This window comes from Chiloscyllium punctatum, chromosome 22, assembly GCF_047496795.1.
Source record: "Chiloscyllium punctatum isolate Juve2018m chromosome 22, sChiPun1.3, whole genome shotgun sequence".
Classification (NCBI taxonomy): Eukaryota; Metazoa; Chordata; class Chondrichthyes; order Orectolobiformes; family Hemiscylliidae; genus Chiloscyllium; species Chiloscyllium punctatum.
In genome coordinates, this window is record NC_092760.1 from 82,852,696 (window position 1) to 82,869,694 (window position 16,999).

At 43.8% G+C, this 16,999-nt stretch overlaps 1 protein-coding gene across 5 annotated transcripts in view; it reads right to left on the reverse strand.

The window, feature by feature from the left end:
* Nucleotides 1-16,999, reverse strand: part of ano3 (anoctamin 3) — a 573,601-nt gene that overhangs the window by 246,046 nt on the left and 310,556 nt on the right. The gene's annotated exons all lie outside the window — the stretch shown is intronic.

Consider the following 16,999-nt stretch of genomic DNA (forward strand, 5'->3'; position numbering starts at 1 on the left):
AAGAGAGATTAAAGTGAGACCATAAGACCATGGAGCAGAAGTTAGGCCTTTCAGTCCATTGTGTCTGCTCTGCCATTCAATCATGGCTGATAAGTTTCTGAGCCCCATTCTCGTGTTTTATCCCTGCAACCCTTGATCCACTTGACAATCAAAAATCCATCTATCTCAGTCTTTAATACACTCAATGACCGGGCCTCCACAGCCTTCTGTGGCAATGAATTGCATAGATTCACCACTCTTTGGCTGAAGATTTTTCACCTTATCTCCATTCTAAAAGGACTTGCCTCTACTCTGGCACTGAGCCTGACACTGTGGCAAAGAAGGGAAGGGGGCAGAATAGAAAAGTACTCGTGATAGGGGACTCGATAGTTGGGGAATCGACAGGAGATTGTGTGGTCAGGATCGGGATTCCCAGAAGGTATGTTGCCTCCCTGGTGCCAGGGTCCGGGATGTCTCCAATCGGGTGTATAAGGTTCTAAAAGAGGAGGGTGAACAGCCAGAAATCGTGTTACATATTGGCACCAATGATATAGCCAGGAAAAGGATTGAAGATATAAAAAGCGATTTCAGGGAGTTAGGATGGAAGCTGCAAAGCAGGACGAACAGAGTAGTGTTCTCTAGTTTACTACCGGTGCCACGAAATAGCGAGGTGAGGAACAGGGAGAGGGTGCAGCTTAACACGTGGCTGCGCAGCTGGTGTAGGAGGGAGGGCTTCAGATATGTAGATAATTGGGATACCTTCTGGGGAAGGTGGGACCTGTACAAGAAGGACGGGTTGCATCTGAACTGGAAGGGGACCAATGTCCTGGGTGGAAGGTTTGCTCGAGTAGTTCGAGAGGGTTTAAACTAGTATGGCAGGGGGGTGGGAACCTGAGCTGTATACCGGAGTGAGAGTTGATGCAGATGAGTCAATAGCAAGAGGTAGAACAGCTAGTGGGAAGGATTTTCCTGGCAAGGAACCAAGGGATCAGTTAAAGTGTGTTTACTTTAACGCAAGGAGTATCAGGAATAAAAGTGACAAACTTAGAGCATGGATCAGTACCTGGTGTTATGATGTTGTGGCCATAACAGAGACATGGGTTTCTCAGGGGCAGGAATGGTTGCTGGATGTTCCAGGGTTTAGAGCATTTAAAAAGAATAGGGAAGGGGAAAAAGAGGAGGGGGTGTAGACTACTAATCAGAGAGGGTATCACATTCTTTTTAAATGCTCTAAACCCTGGAAGCTTCCATTGTCGAGGAAGATCTGCCTACCGAGTCAGTATGGGTGGAAATTAGGAACAGCAAGGGAGCAGTCACTTCGTTAGGGGTTTAACGACCCCCAATAGGTCCCCCAATAGCAGCAGGGAGATGGAAGAAAGCATAAGTTGGCAGAGTGTGGGCGGGACGGTGGGCGGCACGGTGGGTGGGCGGCACGGTGGCACAGTGGTTAGCGCTGCTGCCTCACAGCGCCAGAGACCTGGGTTCAATTCCCGCCTCAGGCGACTGACTGTGTGGAGTTTGCACGTTCTCCCCGTGTCTGCGTGGGTTTCCTCCGGGTGCTCCGGTTTCCTCCCACAGTCCAAAGATGCGCAGGTCAGGTGAATTGGCTATGCTAAATTGCCCGTAGTGTTAGGTAAGGGGTAGATCTAGATATAGATGTAGGGGTATGGGTGGGTTACGCTTTGGCGGGGCGGTGTGGACTTGTTGGGCCGAAGGGCCTGTTTCCACACTGTAAGTAATCTAATCTAATCTAATCTAATCTAATCTAATTTTGAAAAAGTGTGGACGCAGTAGGGCTGTTATAATGGGTGACTTTAACTTTCCCAATATTGATTGGAACCTCCTTCGAGCAGAAGATTTGAATGGAGCTGTTTTTGTAAGGTGTGTTCAGGAGGGTTTCCTAACTCAGTACGTTGACAGGCCGACGAGGGGAGAGGCCATTCTAGACTTAGTGCTCGGAAACGAGCCGGGGCAGGTATCAGATCTTGTGCTGGGAGAGCATTTTGGTGATAGTGACCACAACTGCCTCACATTCTACATAGCTATGGAGAAGGAGAGGATTAGGCAAAATGGGAGGATATTTAATTGGGGAACAGGAAACTATGATGCGATTAGACATGAGTTAGGAAGCATGGATTGGGAGCAATTGTTCCATGGTAAAGGCACTATAGACATGTGGAGACTGTTTAAGGAACAGTTGTTGCAAGTGATGAATAAATATGTCCCTCTGAGACAGGCAAGAAGTGGTAAGATAAAGGAACCTTGGATAACGAGAGCGGTGGAGCTTCTCGTCAAAAGGAAGAAGGTAGCTTACATAAGGTGGAGGTAGCTAGGGTCAAGCTCAGCTCTACAGGATTACAGGCAGGCAAGGAAGGAGCTTAAAAATGGTCTGAGGAGAGCCAGGAGGAGGCACAAGAAAGGCTTGGCAGAGCTGATTAGGGAGAACACAAAGGCATTTTACACTTATGTGAGGAATAAGAGAATGGTCAAAGAAAGAGTAGGGCCAATCAGGGATAACATAGGGAATTTGTGTGTGGAGTCTGAGGAGGTAGGGGAAGCCCTAAATGAGTTTTTTGCTTCTGTCTTTACGAAAGAAACAAACTTTGTAGTGAATGAAACCTTTGAAGAGCAGGTGTGCATGCTGAAATAGATAGAGATAGAGGAAGCTGATGTGCTGAAAATTTTGTCAAACATTAAGATTGACAATCGTCAGGCCCAGACCAGATTTGTCCTCGGCTGCTTTGGGAAATGAGAAATGCAATTGCTTCGCCACTTGCGAAGATCTTTTCATCCTTGCTCTCCACTGGAGTCGTACCCGAGGACTGGAGAGAGGCAAATGTAATTCCTCTCTTCAAGAAAGGAAATAGGGAAATCCCCAGCAATTACAGACCAGTCAGTCTCACATCTGTCATCTGCAAGGTGTTAGAAAGGATTCGGAGGGATAGGATTTATAACCATCTGGAAGAGCATGGCTTGATTAAATGCAGTCAACACGGCTTTGTGACGTAATGCTGCCTGAACTGCTGTGCTCTTCCAGCACCACTCATCCAGAACGGCTTTGTGAGGGGCAGGTCATGCCTCACAAACCTTATCGAGTTCTTTGAGGATGTGACTAGAAACGTTGATGAGGGTCGAGCTGTGGATGTGGTGTATATGGACTTCAGCACGGCATTTGATAAGGTTCCCCATGGTAGGCTCATTCAGAAGGTCAGGAGGAATGGGATTCTGGGGAACATAGTTGTCTGGATACAGAATTGGCTGGCCAACAGAAGACAGCAAGTGGTAGTAGAAGGAAAATATTCTGCCTGGAAGTCTGTGGTGAGTGGTGTTCCACAGTGCTCTGTCCTTGGGCCTCTATTGTTTGTAATTTTTATTAATGACTTGGATAAGGGGATTGAAGGATGGGTCAGCAAGTTTGCAGATGACACAAAGGTTGGAGGTGTCGTTGACAGTATAGATGGCTGTTGTAGGCTGCAGCAGGACATTGACAGGATGCAGAGATGGGCCGAGAAGTGGCAGATGAAGTTCAACCTGGATAAATGCGAGGTGATGCATTTTGGAAGGTCGAATTTAAAAGCTGAGTACAGGATTAAGGATAGGATTCTTGGCAGTGTGGAGGAACAGAGGGATCTTGGGGTGCAGGTACATAGATCCCTTAAAATGGCCACCCAAGTGGACAGGGTTGTTAAGAAAGCATATGGTGTTTTGGCTTTCATTAATGGGGTATTGAGTTTAAGAGTTGTGAGATCTTGTTGCAGCTCTATAAAACTTTGGTTAGACCACACTTGGAATACTGCATCCAGTTCTGGTCGCCCTATTATAAGAAAGATGTGGATGCTTTGGAGAGTGTTCAGAGGAGGTTTACCAGGATGCTGCCTGGACTGGAGGGCTTATCTTATGAGGAGAGGTTGACTGAGCTCTGACTTTTTTCATTGGAGAAAAGGAGGAGAAGAGGGTACCTAATTGAGGTATACAAGATAATGAGAGGCATAGATAGAGTCGATAGTCAGAGACTATTTCCCAGGGCAGAAATGACTAACATGAAGGGTCATAGTTTTAAGCTGGTTGGAGGAAAGTATAGAGGGGATGTCAGAGGCGGGTTCTTTACACAGAGAGTTGTGAGAGCATGGAATGTGTTGCCAGCAGCAGTTGTGGAGGCAGGGTCATTGGGGACATTTAAGAGACTCCTGGACATGCATATGGTCACAGAAATTTAAGGGTGCATATAGGAGGATCAGTGGTCGGCACAACATCGTGGGCTGAAGGGCCTGTTCTGTGCTGTACTGTTCTATGTTCTATGTTCTATGTTCTACTCGAAGGCTATGCCCTTGGGTCCCAGCCTCTCCTACCAATGGAAACATCTTCTCAACATCCACTCTTCCAGGCCATTCAGTATTCTGTAAGTTTCAATTAGATCCCCCCTCATCCTTTTCTGCTCACTCAGGTATAAGCAAAAGTTTCCCTTTTTGAGGAGAGTAGCAGTTATTCCCAGTGTCCAGGCCAATATTTATTCCTCAATCAGTGAATTAAAAACAGAATATGTTCACATGTTTGAAAGGAGGGTCCTGTGTGAAAATTGGCTGTTTCACTTCTGAAATTAGAAACAAAGGGTATCATTTCTTTGGCTGCAATGTGCTTTGGGAATACCCTGAAGTCATGAAAGGTGCAATATAAATGCATATATACTTTTTTTTGGAAAAGACCACTTTTCAAGGTTTATTTGATGATAGTACAGTGACCTAGTATCATCTTTATGGTTTTATTACGACAAGGACCCTGTGATTATGTTCTGGTGAGATAATATGATTCATACCATGTCCCTCCTGATTTTGTGACATATGTGACTTGGAAGTAGACACGAACCACAAACGCCTTTAGCACCAGTTGTTATCATTCACCTACCCACTAAGGTCTGACACTAAAATCTGTTCCTTCACAACTGCACAAACACTCTTTCTTCTTTCGACCCATTATCGTTATTATTATTGCTTCACCCACTTCAAAGTGCTGAGCGCCCTCCTACAAGTTCCCCTGAAGGTAAACTATGAAGGTGTTCAGATGGTGCGTGGGGGTGCCTACAACATCTCAATCCTTCTGAGTGAAAGCACCTTGGGCATTTATTACATTAAAGCAGCTAGGAAGATGCAGGTTTGTTAACAAACTGTCCTGCGGGGATGCTGGTCAGGTCAAGATCAAAAAGAAAACTGAACTCCTGCCAGCTGTGATGAATATTCACCGATACGGAGCTTCTCGGTCACTTTATAATGTTGTGTTTAGTGGGACATTATGAAAGACTGATTTATTTCTGGCGTTTCCAGTTTAAGGTAAAGGCAACGTTTAAAATACCCAGGATGTGTGAAGGGCTCCTGAAGCAATGAAGACAGGAGATGATTCCCTGTTACCAAGTGCATTAAAATGAGGTGTCAAACAACTTTCAGATGAACTTCAATGAACTAACAATTTGTAGGTAGCACCAGAAGAGAAAGGATCAGCTCTACTGTGCCGTTTGATTATTCCACCCCTGACTAACTTAAGGCTTTCTTCCAAATTAATGCTTTAAAATTTATGTTGCAGTGGTAGTGTCCCTACCTTTGTGCCAGAAGATCTGGGTTCAAGTCTCACCTTCCCTAGAGGTTTGTTATTAACATGTCAACAAGGTTGATTAAAATAACTGCAGAATATTGTAAAGAACTTTTTGAACACCTTGCTAATGTGATAAAATACATGTCCACCTGTTCTTTAACGAGTGTGGAGCTGGAAAAGCCCAGCAGATCAGGCATCATCTGGTCCTCACGTTCTCTTTTCTTCAGTGACCAACATTAGAATGATGTGTGTGTTGCAAGTTGGAAGATCATTTCCAAACATACAACCCTCTGCTCTCTCAAGGAAACCAAAGAATACATTGACCTCATCATCTATACCAACGGAGATTAGAAGATAGACTCCTGATGCCTAACCATTGTTAGAAAACTAGATGACAAATCCATCTTCCCCTGTCACTCAATAAATCTTCCAACCTACTCACTGAGCATTGACTAGAAACTCAATGGATCCAGCCATTGAAATACTGCAAGACCAAGTCAAAGGCTGGAAATTCTGAGAGGAGTAACTCACCTCCTAGCTCTCCAAATTCGATCCAACATGTACAAGGAATAAGTCAGGAGTGTTATGGAATATTCCTCACTTGCTTGGATGGGTGCAGCTCCAACAACATTTAAGAAACAATCCAAGACAAAGCAAATCAGTTGATTAATACCCCATCCACCAATTTCAACACTGACCCCCCCCCCCCCCCCCCCCCCCTATCACCAACTCACAGTCACAGCAGTATGCATTATCTGCAAAATCCACTGCCACAACTTACCAAACCTCCTTGGCCAACACCAGCCAAACCCCAACCTCCACCAACTAGAAGAACAAGGGCAGCAGATGCATTGGAGCACCATCACCAACCAAGTCACTCACTGTCCTAACTTGGAAATATATCACCGTTTCATCTCTGGGGGTTGGGTTAATTTCCTGGAGCGCACTCCTGAATAACGCTGTGAATGCGCCTCTCACACATGGATTGCCTTGGTTCAAGAAGGCTCACCGTCGTCATCTCAAGGACTTGGGTCATAAACACTGGCTTGGCCAGCAATGCCTAAATCTCATGAAATAGTAAAAGAAGATCCATTAACTTTGAACATTTCTTGTAAAAGGGGATATAGGAAGAGAGAAAGAGAGCTGGGTGCATAGCTGTCTAAACTGTCAAATGTGGCAGAGTAGGTTGAGAAAGTAATTGATGAGGCATTGAAGATCCTGGGCTGAATATTCAGGACTTATAGTTCAAAATCAAGACAGTGATGACAAACCAGTAACAAACAGCAGTTGACCTCACCTGGAATATGATATCCAGTTCTTTAGGAGTTTTGGTATTTTGCCAGGGAGGGTGTTCCAAATATATATGAGAATAAACCATTTAGCAAAGCAAAATTTACAAGAATGAGAGAATAAATAGCAAGCGATAGACAGAGTTAAGTGATACCATGACCAACAGATCAGATCTAAGCTCTGTAGTCTTGCCATACCCAGTCATGAATGGTGGTGGATTGTCAAACATTTCACTGGTGGAGGAGGCTCCACAAATATCCCCACCCTCAATGATGGGAGTGACACAGCACATCACTGTATAAGACAGGGCAGAAGCAATTGCAATAATCTTCAGCCAGAAATGCCAAGTCAATGATCATCTGGAGGTCCCCAGTTTCACAGATGCCGGTATTGAGCCAATTCAATTCACTCCACATGATATCAAAAAACTGTTGGAGGTTCTAGATATTGAAAAATGTTATGAGTGCTGACAGTCTTTCTTCAAACATGTATAAAAGAATTCAATTCTCGAGGTAAGGTGAGAGTGACAGCCCTTGATATCAAGGTTGCATTTGACTTGAGTGTGGCATTAGAATCAACATGATAAAATATAAATTCCAGGATTGATTATAACACTTCTGGAATTTGTCAGTTATATCTTTAAGTATATTGGTTAAAATTGTATTCTGTACACAACATAATTTCAAAGTACAATAAACAAACTCATTTGAATTTAGCCAATTCACATATCAAAAACAACTTGAATGTGCTAACCTAACCCTTTTGTTTAAACGTTTTTAACCATAGGCCATTGCCATGGTCGTCCGTGTTGCTGGTCATCACTTCTGTGGTTCCTTGTGTAGTTGATAAGCCACATGTCCCTGGTAGGTGTATCCAGGAGGTAGAAGTGCTCCGTGGCTATGAGATCACTGACATTTTTTCCTCTGGTTCCTTTTCTGTACTTCCTCTTGCGAAGAAATGTGTCCCTTCATGCAGGAGGCTCCTCCAAGTTGGTTTCTTCAGAAAAAGGGTCCTTCATGCATTTGCATCATTTTTGGAATTTTTTGTGAGTAAGGCCTTCAGCAAGGCTTTGAAATACTTCCTTTGTTCTTGTCTCATCGGAGTGCCTTCCTTGAACTGGCCGAAGAAGATTAGCTTGGCAGTCTGAATGCAAGTGTACCAAGCAGCTGGCCAGTCCAGCAGACCTGGTTTCAGATGATCATAAGAGCATGAGACAGTAAGAAATAGGATCAGGAGTATCATGGCCTTGATGCAGATGTTGTCAGCTCCTTCAAGGACTCTGATGTCAGTGTGCATGTCCTTCCAGTTCATGTGGAGAATCCATCTCAGCTTGAATGGCATTTGTTGAGGGTCTGGTGGTGATGATTATACATCATTGGAGCCAAATAGGAGTGTCGGAAGGAGACTGTGTGCTTTCCCTCCCCCACTCTCTCTCTCTCTTTCTCAGGACTCTATCACCACTCACCACTCACTCCTTCTCTCCCTACCCCCACCATCAGCATAAAACCAGCTTTTCCTAGCTGCTTGCACTACTAAAGATGGGTCATTGGACTCAAAACATTAACTCAGTTTTTCTCTTCAGAGATGATGCCTATTTCTCAGGGAAACCTTATCCTTTTTCATCTTTCAATTCTTTTTACAAAACATTCTTTCACTAGATGTGAGCAACTCTGATGTTTGTTTCCCATGCCTAATTATTCTTGAACTGAATAACTTCTGCACCATTTCTGAGGATATTTAGGAGTCCAATTCTTTGCTTTGGTTCTGGAGTCACACATAGGCCAGACTAGGTAAGGATAATAGATTTCCTTCCTTAAAGGGCATTAGTTAATCAGATGGATTTTTACAGCAGTGGTTGATGGCTTCACAGTTAACATTACTGAAAATATGTAAAAACAAGGACTGCCGATGCTGGGAACCAGACTCTGGATGAGAGTGGTGCTGGAAAAGCACAGCAGGTTGGGCAGCATCCAAGGAGCAAGAAAATTGACATTTCGGGCAACAGCCCTTCATCAGAAATAGATGCAGGGAGCCTGCAGGGTGGAGAGATAAATGAGAGGGGGGTGGGGGTGAGGAGAAAGTGGCATAGAGTACAATAGGTGAATGGGGGTGGGGATGAAGGTGATCGGTCAGAGAGGAGGGTGGAGTGGACAGGTGGAAAGAAAGATTGACTGGTAGGACAGGTCATGGGGACGGTGCTGAGCTGGAACTGAACCTATCTTCAGAGCTTATGAAAACAGTTCTATTGTCTCTGGTCACAAAGGATAGGGCCATTTTTGAACTGTAATGCTTGTACAATTCGCACAGATATCCTTACCATTTATTATTTTTTTTAAGGATTCTAAAACACAACTGATTAAAATCTCTTCATATTATATTTACTCTTTTTGATTATCTTCACTCACCTCCTTTCTGAATTCACGCACTTATTTTTTATTTTTCCATTTGCAATCTATTTCCTTATTCCCTATTTCCTTTTCAGCTTTTACTGTGTTTGTTTCTCTCTCCTTTGTTTCAACAGTTAAGGCAATGTTACACAACACATTACATTTCTGAGATCCTAGTTACCTCAACAACATTGCTGCCCACTTATTAACTTGTGTATCCAACAAATTGTGTATCACACAGAAAAGAAAAAAATTGATAAAGTAACAAGAAAAGTTTTCTTGTCTTATATTCTTCAGGACACATGCAAGAATGTCAAATTTCAAAGGCAATGGCAATTTAGGAGTGGCGTAGTGGAAATGTTACTGGACCAGTAATCCAGAGCTCCTAATATACTCAGGGCAAGAATTTGAATCCAACCATAGCAGATGTTGAAATTTGAATTTGTTTTTTTTAAAATGTCTATAAGAAAATGTCAGCCCAATGCTGACCAGGTAAACATTGTCAATTGTTGTAAAAAGAGCTAGTTTACTAGGGCATCATGATGGCCCCGTGGTTAGCACTGCTGCCTCAATGCCAGGAACCCAGGTTCAATTCCAACCCACTGTGCGGAGTTTGCACATTCTCCCCACGTCTGTGCGGATTTCTTTTGGGTTCTCTAGTTTCCTCCCACAGTCCAGAGAGATGCAGGTTAGGTGGATTAGTATAGTACACAGGCTATATGGATTGGAGGGTTTTAGGGTAAGGGGGGTGGGTCTGGGTAGGATGGTCTTTGGAGAGTTAGTCTGGACTCAATGGGCTGAATGGTCTGCTTACACTCAGTAGGGATGCTAATACTTCTAATGTCTTTTTGTGAACAAAATCAGCTGTCATCCTTACCTAGTCTGATCTACATATAGTTGCAAATCTACAGGAATTTGGGTGACTCTTAACTGTCTTCTGAGAACTTAGAGATAGCAATAAATGACAGTGACACTGACTTCCTATGAATCATGTTAAGAAAAACTACATTGCATGAGAAATGGATAATATTTGATTGGCAAGCCTTTTTCCTGTCCGGCATAAATGGTTGCACCCATTAAAATGTTGAGAGTTGATCAGAGGGAAAATTGTTAGTGAAAGTTCAATGAGATGGAATGAGAAAATTGTGGACAGATTAATTTTGATACAAATATTGAATCGGAAAGAAAACAAGGAGCTCAAAAGACATTTATTTTCAAGAATGATGATTTACGATGCACTGCAAATACAAATATGCCTGTGATGACAGCATTAAAGGCTTCAATATATGTGTGAAAAAACAGGGACTGTGGACGCAGAGAGAGCAAAAGCTGAACAGATTAGGTTCCAATCACGACTGAAATTCCACACGGAGATCTGTGGGTGCTAGATATCGCCGAGATCATGAAAACTCACAACATTCAGGATGGAGCATCTCTGGATGAATCAAATGGTATGAATTTGATATATTCCCATCATTAGAAAGAAGGTAAAAAGCCACTGTTGAATGTTGATATATAGCTTGAAAATCGCATTAGGTTCAGTGAGAATTGATAGTTGGAAGTTGTCACAAAGCTAGTTTGTTTTTCTAAAAGCTGTTCCTTTGCTCAAAGATTTTCTTCAGAGGGCCAGGCTCCAATCAGACTGGTTTGGTACAGAGATGAAAAGGATTTTGAGAGGCCTTTTGTTTACATGTAAACAGATGAGACTTCAGGCCGAAGGGGTCATGCTTTAGAAGTGACCTGTGTAAACAGAGGGGAGTGGTCAGCTCTCCAGCTGACCTGAGCAGGGAAACAGAGGGAGATTAAATCAGGATCATTACAAATTGTAGTGCAGCCAAATTGAATAAAGTCTTGAAAGAATCTGATCAGTTGAGGATTGTTGAGAAACATAGAACTCTCCAGAGGACAAACATGGATAGTAAAATGAAGAATGCCACCATTTTAAACATAAATGAAGGCAGATTTACCGCAAGTAATGGAATTCAATCTTCTTGATGAATGAAGGCAATCATTCTGGTTGATGTGCGTATTTTCCTCTTCTTTACAAATCAGACTTAATTAAATTTACAATAGATAACAACTTGAAGTGTTGGTGGGACTTGAATTTAGATACTGACAAGTGAAAGTAATTGTAAAGTAATGGTACTTTGAGCTTGATTTTGAAAGGGAGTTTGAAAGGGAGAAGGCGAAATCTGATGTAATGGTGTTACAGTTGAATAAAGGTAATTATGAGGGCATGAGAGAGGAACTGACTAAAATAGACTGGAAGCAGAGGCTAACCGGGAAGACACTAGAGCAAAAATGGCAGGAGTTTGTAGGTATAATTGAGGACACTGTACAGAGGTTCATTCCCAAGAAAAGAAAGATTAACCGGGGAGGGATTAGACAACCTTGGCTGACAAAGGAAGTCAGGAAATGTATTAAAGAAAAAGAGAGATCCTATAAAGTGGCTAAGAACAGTGGGAAATCAGAAGATTGGGAAGGATACAAAAGCCAACAGAGGATAACAAAGAGTGTAATAAGAAATGAGAGGATCAAATATGAAGGTAGGCTAGCCAGTAATATTAGAAATAATAGTAAAAGTTTCTTTCAGTACATAAGAAACAAACGACAGGCAAAAGTAGACATTGGGCCACTTCAAACTGATGCAGGGAGCCTAGTGATGGGAGATAAGGAAATAGCAGGAGAACTTAACAAGTACTTTGCGTCAGTTTTCACAGTGGAAGACAGGAGTAATATCCCAAAAATTAAAGGGTGTCACGGGGCTGAGTTGAGTATGGTTGCCATTACGAAAGAGATAGTGCTAGAAAAGTTAAAAAGTCTTAAAATTGATAAATCTCCTGGCCCCGATGGGATACACCCTAGAGTTCTGAGAGAGGTTGCTGAGGAAATAGCAGAGGCATTGGTTGAGATCTTTCAAGAGTCACTGGAGTCAGGAAAGGTCCCGGACGATTGGAAGATGGCTGTAGTAACCCCCTTGTTCAAGAAAGGATCAAGGCAAAAGATGGAAAATTATAGGCCAATCAGCTTAACCTCGGTTGTTGGTAAAATTCTAGAATCCATCATTAAGGATGAGGTTTCTAAATTCTTGGAAGAGCAGAGTCTGATTAGAACAAGTCAACATGGATTTAGTAAAGGGAGGTCATGCCTGACAAACCTGTTGGAATTTTTTGAAGAGGTAACAAGTAGGTTAGACCAGGGGAACCCAGTGGATGTGGTCTATCTGGACTTTCAAAAGGCCTTTGATAAGGTGCCACACGGGAGACTGCTGAGCAAGGTGAGGGCCCATGGTGTTCGAGGTGAGCTGCTGGGATGGATTGAGGATTGGCTATCTAACAGAAGGCAGAGAGTTGGGATAAAAGGTTCTTTTTCAGAATGGCAGCCGGTGACGAGCGGTGTCCCGCAGGGTTCGGTGCTGGGGCCACAGCTGTTCGCATTATATATTAATGATTTGGATGAGGGAACGGGGGGCATTCTAGCGAAGTTTGCCGATGATACAAAGTTAGGTAGACAGGCAGGTAGTACTGAGGAAGTGGGGAGGCTACAGAAGGATCTAGACAGGTTGGGAGAGTGGTCCAGGAAATGGCTGATGGAATTTAACGTGAGCAAGTGCGAGGTCTTGCACTTTGGCAAAAAGAATATAGGAATGGACTACTTTCTAAATGGTGAGAAACTTAATAAAGCCAAAGCACAAAGGGATCTGGGAGTGCTAGTCGAGGATTCTCTAAAGGTAAACATGCAGGTTGAGTCTGTGATTAAGAAAGCGAATGCAATGTTGTCTCTTATCTCAAGAGGGTTGGAATATAAAAGCAGAGATGTACTACTAAGACTTTATAAAGCTCTGGTTAGGCCCCATTTGGAGTACTGTGTCCAGTTTTGGTCCCCACACCTCAGGAAGGACATACTGGCACTGGAACGTGTCCAGCGGAGATTCACACGGATGATCCCTGGAATGACAGGTCTAGCATATGAGGAACGGCTGAGGATACTGGGATTGTATTCGTTGGAGTTTAGAAGATTAAGGGGAGATCTAATAGAGACGTACAAAATAATACATGGCTTTGAAAAGGTGGATGCTAGAAAATTGTTTCTGTTAGGCGAGGAGACTAGGACCCGTGGACACAGCCTTAGAATTAGAGGGGGTCATTTCAGAACGGAAATGCGGAGACATTTCTTCAGCCAGAGAGTGGTGGGCCTGTGGAATTCATTGCCACGGAGTGCAGTGGAAGCCGGGACGCTAAATGTCTTCAAGGCCGAGATTGATAGGTTCTTGTTGTCTAGAGGAATTAAGGGCTACGGGGAGAATGCTGGCAAGTGGAGCTGAAATGCGCATCAGCCATGATTGAATGGCGGAGTGGACTCGATGGGCCGAATGGCCTTACTTCCACTCCTATGTCTTATGGTCTTATGGTCTTATGATTTCATATTCTCCAAACAGCCTACTGCTCCATCTCCTGCCCTCACTTCAGGAACTCCAACCACAATGCCATGTTTCTTCTCCCGGCTTACAGGCAAAAGCTCAAGCAGGAGATCCCCCTCGCGGATACAGGTCCAGTGCTGGTCAGAGGAGGCAGAGGATCAACTCTGGTGCTGTGTGGAATCGGCTGATTGGGCCATGTTCAAACAGTGCGTAGGTACCTTGGACGAGTACGCCACCACTGTCACAGTGGTTATCCGCAAGTGTGTGGAGGACTGCATACCGAGGAAGTCAATCTGGGTGTTCATATCAGGAAACCCTGGATATATCAGGACATACAGAACTGGCTAAAAACCAGGTGTGAGGCCTTCAGATCAGGGGACCCACTCAAATATAAGGAATCCAAGTATGAACTTCGCAGAGCCATTAAGATAGCCAAGGACCAATACTGATACAAAATGGAAACCCAGACAGACACTTGGCGACTACGGCAAGAACTAAATGACATCACAGGTTCTAAAAAGAGACACTGCAAGATAGCGGATGATGACACATCCCTCTCAGACCATCTCAACACCTTCTATGCTCACTTTGAGCAGAATTTCGGCTGAGAGGTAACACCTATTGCAACAAGTCCTGATGAACTTATCCGAACAGTTACTGCATCAGAGGTCAGATCAGTTTTCCTTCGCGTGAATCCAAGGAAAGCGATGGAACCAGATGGAGTATTAGGCCGTGCACTCAGAGCATGTGCAGACCAACTGGCAGAGGTCTTCTCGGACATCTTCAACCTCTCCCTGCAGCAGGCCCCTGTCCCTGCCTGTTTCAAGAGGGCCATCATCATCCCTGTGCCTAAGAAAGCTCATGCAGCATGTCTCAATGACGACCGCTCAACGGCCCTAACTTCGGTGGGCAGGAAGTGCTTTGAAAGGCTGGTCATGGCATTAATCAACTCCAGCCTCCCCATTACTTTTGACTCACTCCAATTTGCCTGTCCTACCAACAGATCCAAGTCAGATGCCATATCACTTGCTTTTCACTCCTCTTTAGAGCATCTTGACACCAAGAACAGCTACGTAAGAATCCTACTCATTGAAGGTTGAACTGTAGTCAAAACTGATTACTAAACTTGGTGATCTCGGACTAAGCCCCACTCTCTGCAGCTGGATCCTCAGTTTCCTGATCCACTGGCCACAATCAGTGAAGGTTGGGGACAATATTTCATCCTCACAACATTCAACAATGGATCCCACCAGGGATACATACTCATCCCCCTACTGTACTCATTGTATACCCATGACTGCGTCGCCAAATACCAGACTAATGCCATTTACAAGTTCGCTGATGATACCTCCATAGTCGGTTGAAACTCAGGTGGTGATGAAACAGACTACAGATGGGATGTGGAAGACCTGGAAAAATGGAGCACTAGGAACAACCTAGCTCTCAATGCAGGCAAAACCAAGGAACTCATTATTGACTTTCGGCGGGATGTTACTCATGCCCCCCCCTACACATTAACAGCACAAAGGTGGAACTAGTGGAAAGTGTCAAGCTCCTGGGAGTGGTTATACACAACAAGCTTTCTTGGACTCTTCATGTGGACGCACTGGTTACAAAGGCCCAGCAACGTCTCTTCTTCCTCAGGCAACTGAGAAAATTTAGCATGACAGTGAATACCCTTGCCAACTTTTATAGGTGTGCCATCGAGAGCAATCTGTCTGGATGTATCATTACCTGGTATGGCAACTGTACCATTCAAGATTGGAGACAATTACAGAGAGTAGTGAACTCAGCCTGGACAATCACAAAGGGCAACCTCCCATCTATAGAATCCATCTATCAGGCCCACATTCAAGGAAAGGCCGCCAACATTCTCAAAGATCCATCCCTGGCAATATTTTTCTACAACCTCTACCATCGGGGAGAAGGTACAGAAGCCTGAACACATGCACCAGCTGGTTTTGAAACAGTTTCTACCCTGCTGTTGTTAGAATACTGAATGAAGTCACATTCGTCTGTTCCTGCATTTTGGTTTTTGCTGCTGTTTACCTATTATTTACTTAACTCTGCTGTTTAACTATGTGATCTGCTGACTGTGCCTCGGTACACTTGACAACAAATTCAATTCAATTCAAATTCAACAGTGCTCTGAAACTCAAGAAAAGCCATACTGCATTGGATTGCCGTGGTGTTCCTCCTAACAATGTGGAAGCAGTCGCCTGGACAGTGAAGTCACTAGATCCGTTCTGTGTACTGAAGAGCTAACACTTCTCACACACTGGCATCTTTGTTAGGTGTCCTTCTTAGCCATTATAACTTCAGCAGAACCTTCCATTACACAGCAAAACCTTTATTGACAGAGCACTAAGCCCATAGAGCCAACAGAGATTCACCAGCATGATTCCAAAATTCAGCAATGGTGTTAATGCAGAGAGAACCAGAAGTATCTTCAATACTTCAGAAGAGGCTAAAAAGAAGAATTAACATTAGGAAGGGTTTTGACAAAGTTGGGGGTGGGGAACCCTTTCCTCTAAATGAGCAGTCAGTGTTAAGATATCAATCATTCAAGATTCTTAGCATCACAGAAGAGGCCCTTCAACCCATCCAGTCTGTGCTAACCGATCCATACCAATCCCACTTTCCAGTACTTGGTCCATTGTCTCAATGCAGAGGGAGAGGCATGGCAGTGTCTCAGGGTGGGGGAGACCTGAGCAGTCAAAAGGCTGGGTATGTTGTTCTGCTGCCCCGTCCCATGTCAATGTTACAAGTGCCAGTAAGTTATGCAGCCAACACACTGCATGCGCTTCAAACAAGTCAAAGTCAAAGAGGGAGTGAAATGAAGAAAGTCTGCAGGGGTTTCCCCCACATTTAGTCAAGGTTCCTGTTGTTATGGACCAGGCCAGACCCCCTCAAATCATGTCAAGAAAGTAGCCTGGACCATAACTTTGCTCACTGTTTTAAGCAGGTGTTGAGTGGATATTCCAGGGGAGATATAGCTGGCCCAACCACATGGTTTTAGACGAAACAAAATTTATTTGCAGGATTACCAAATGAAACACAAACAAAAGAGAACATAATACAGAATAACTTAACCTCTCTGAAAACCCGACAGATTATACCAACTTAATGATGCTGTTCCAAATACTTGCAACAATCCCCATAAACACCCCTCGGCAAAAAAAAGGTAAAATCAAACCCAGGGTCTTACAGGAGAGAGGTCAGAGAGAAAGGATCAGTATGGACGTGTGTCTCTTTGGTCCAGCAACTTCAAACTACCTGACTGCTTTCAGTGAACAGCCAAACTGCCAAAACTAAATCAAACCAAACCAGAGAAAGGCTG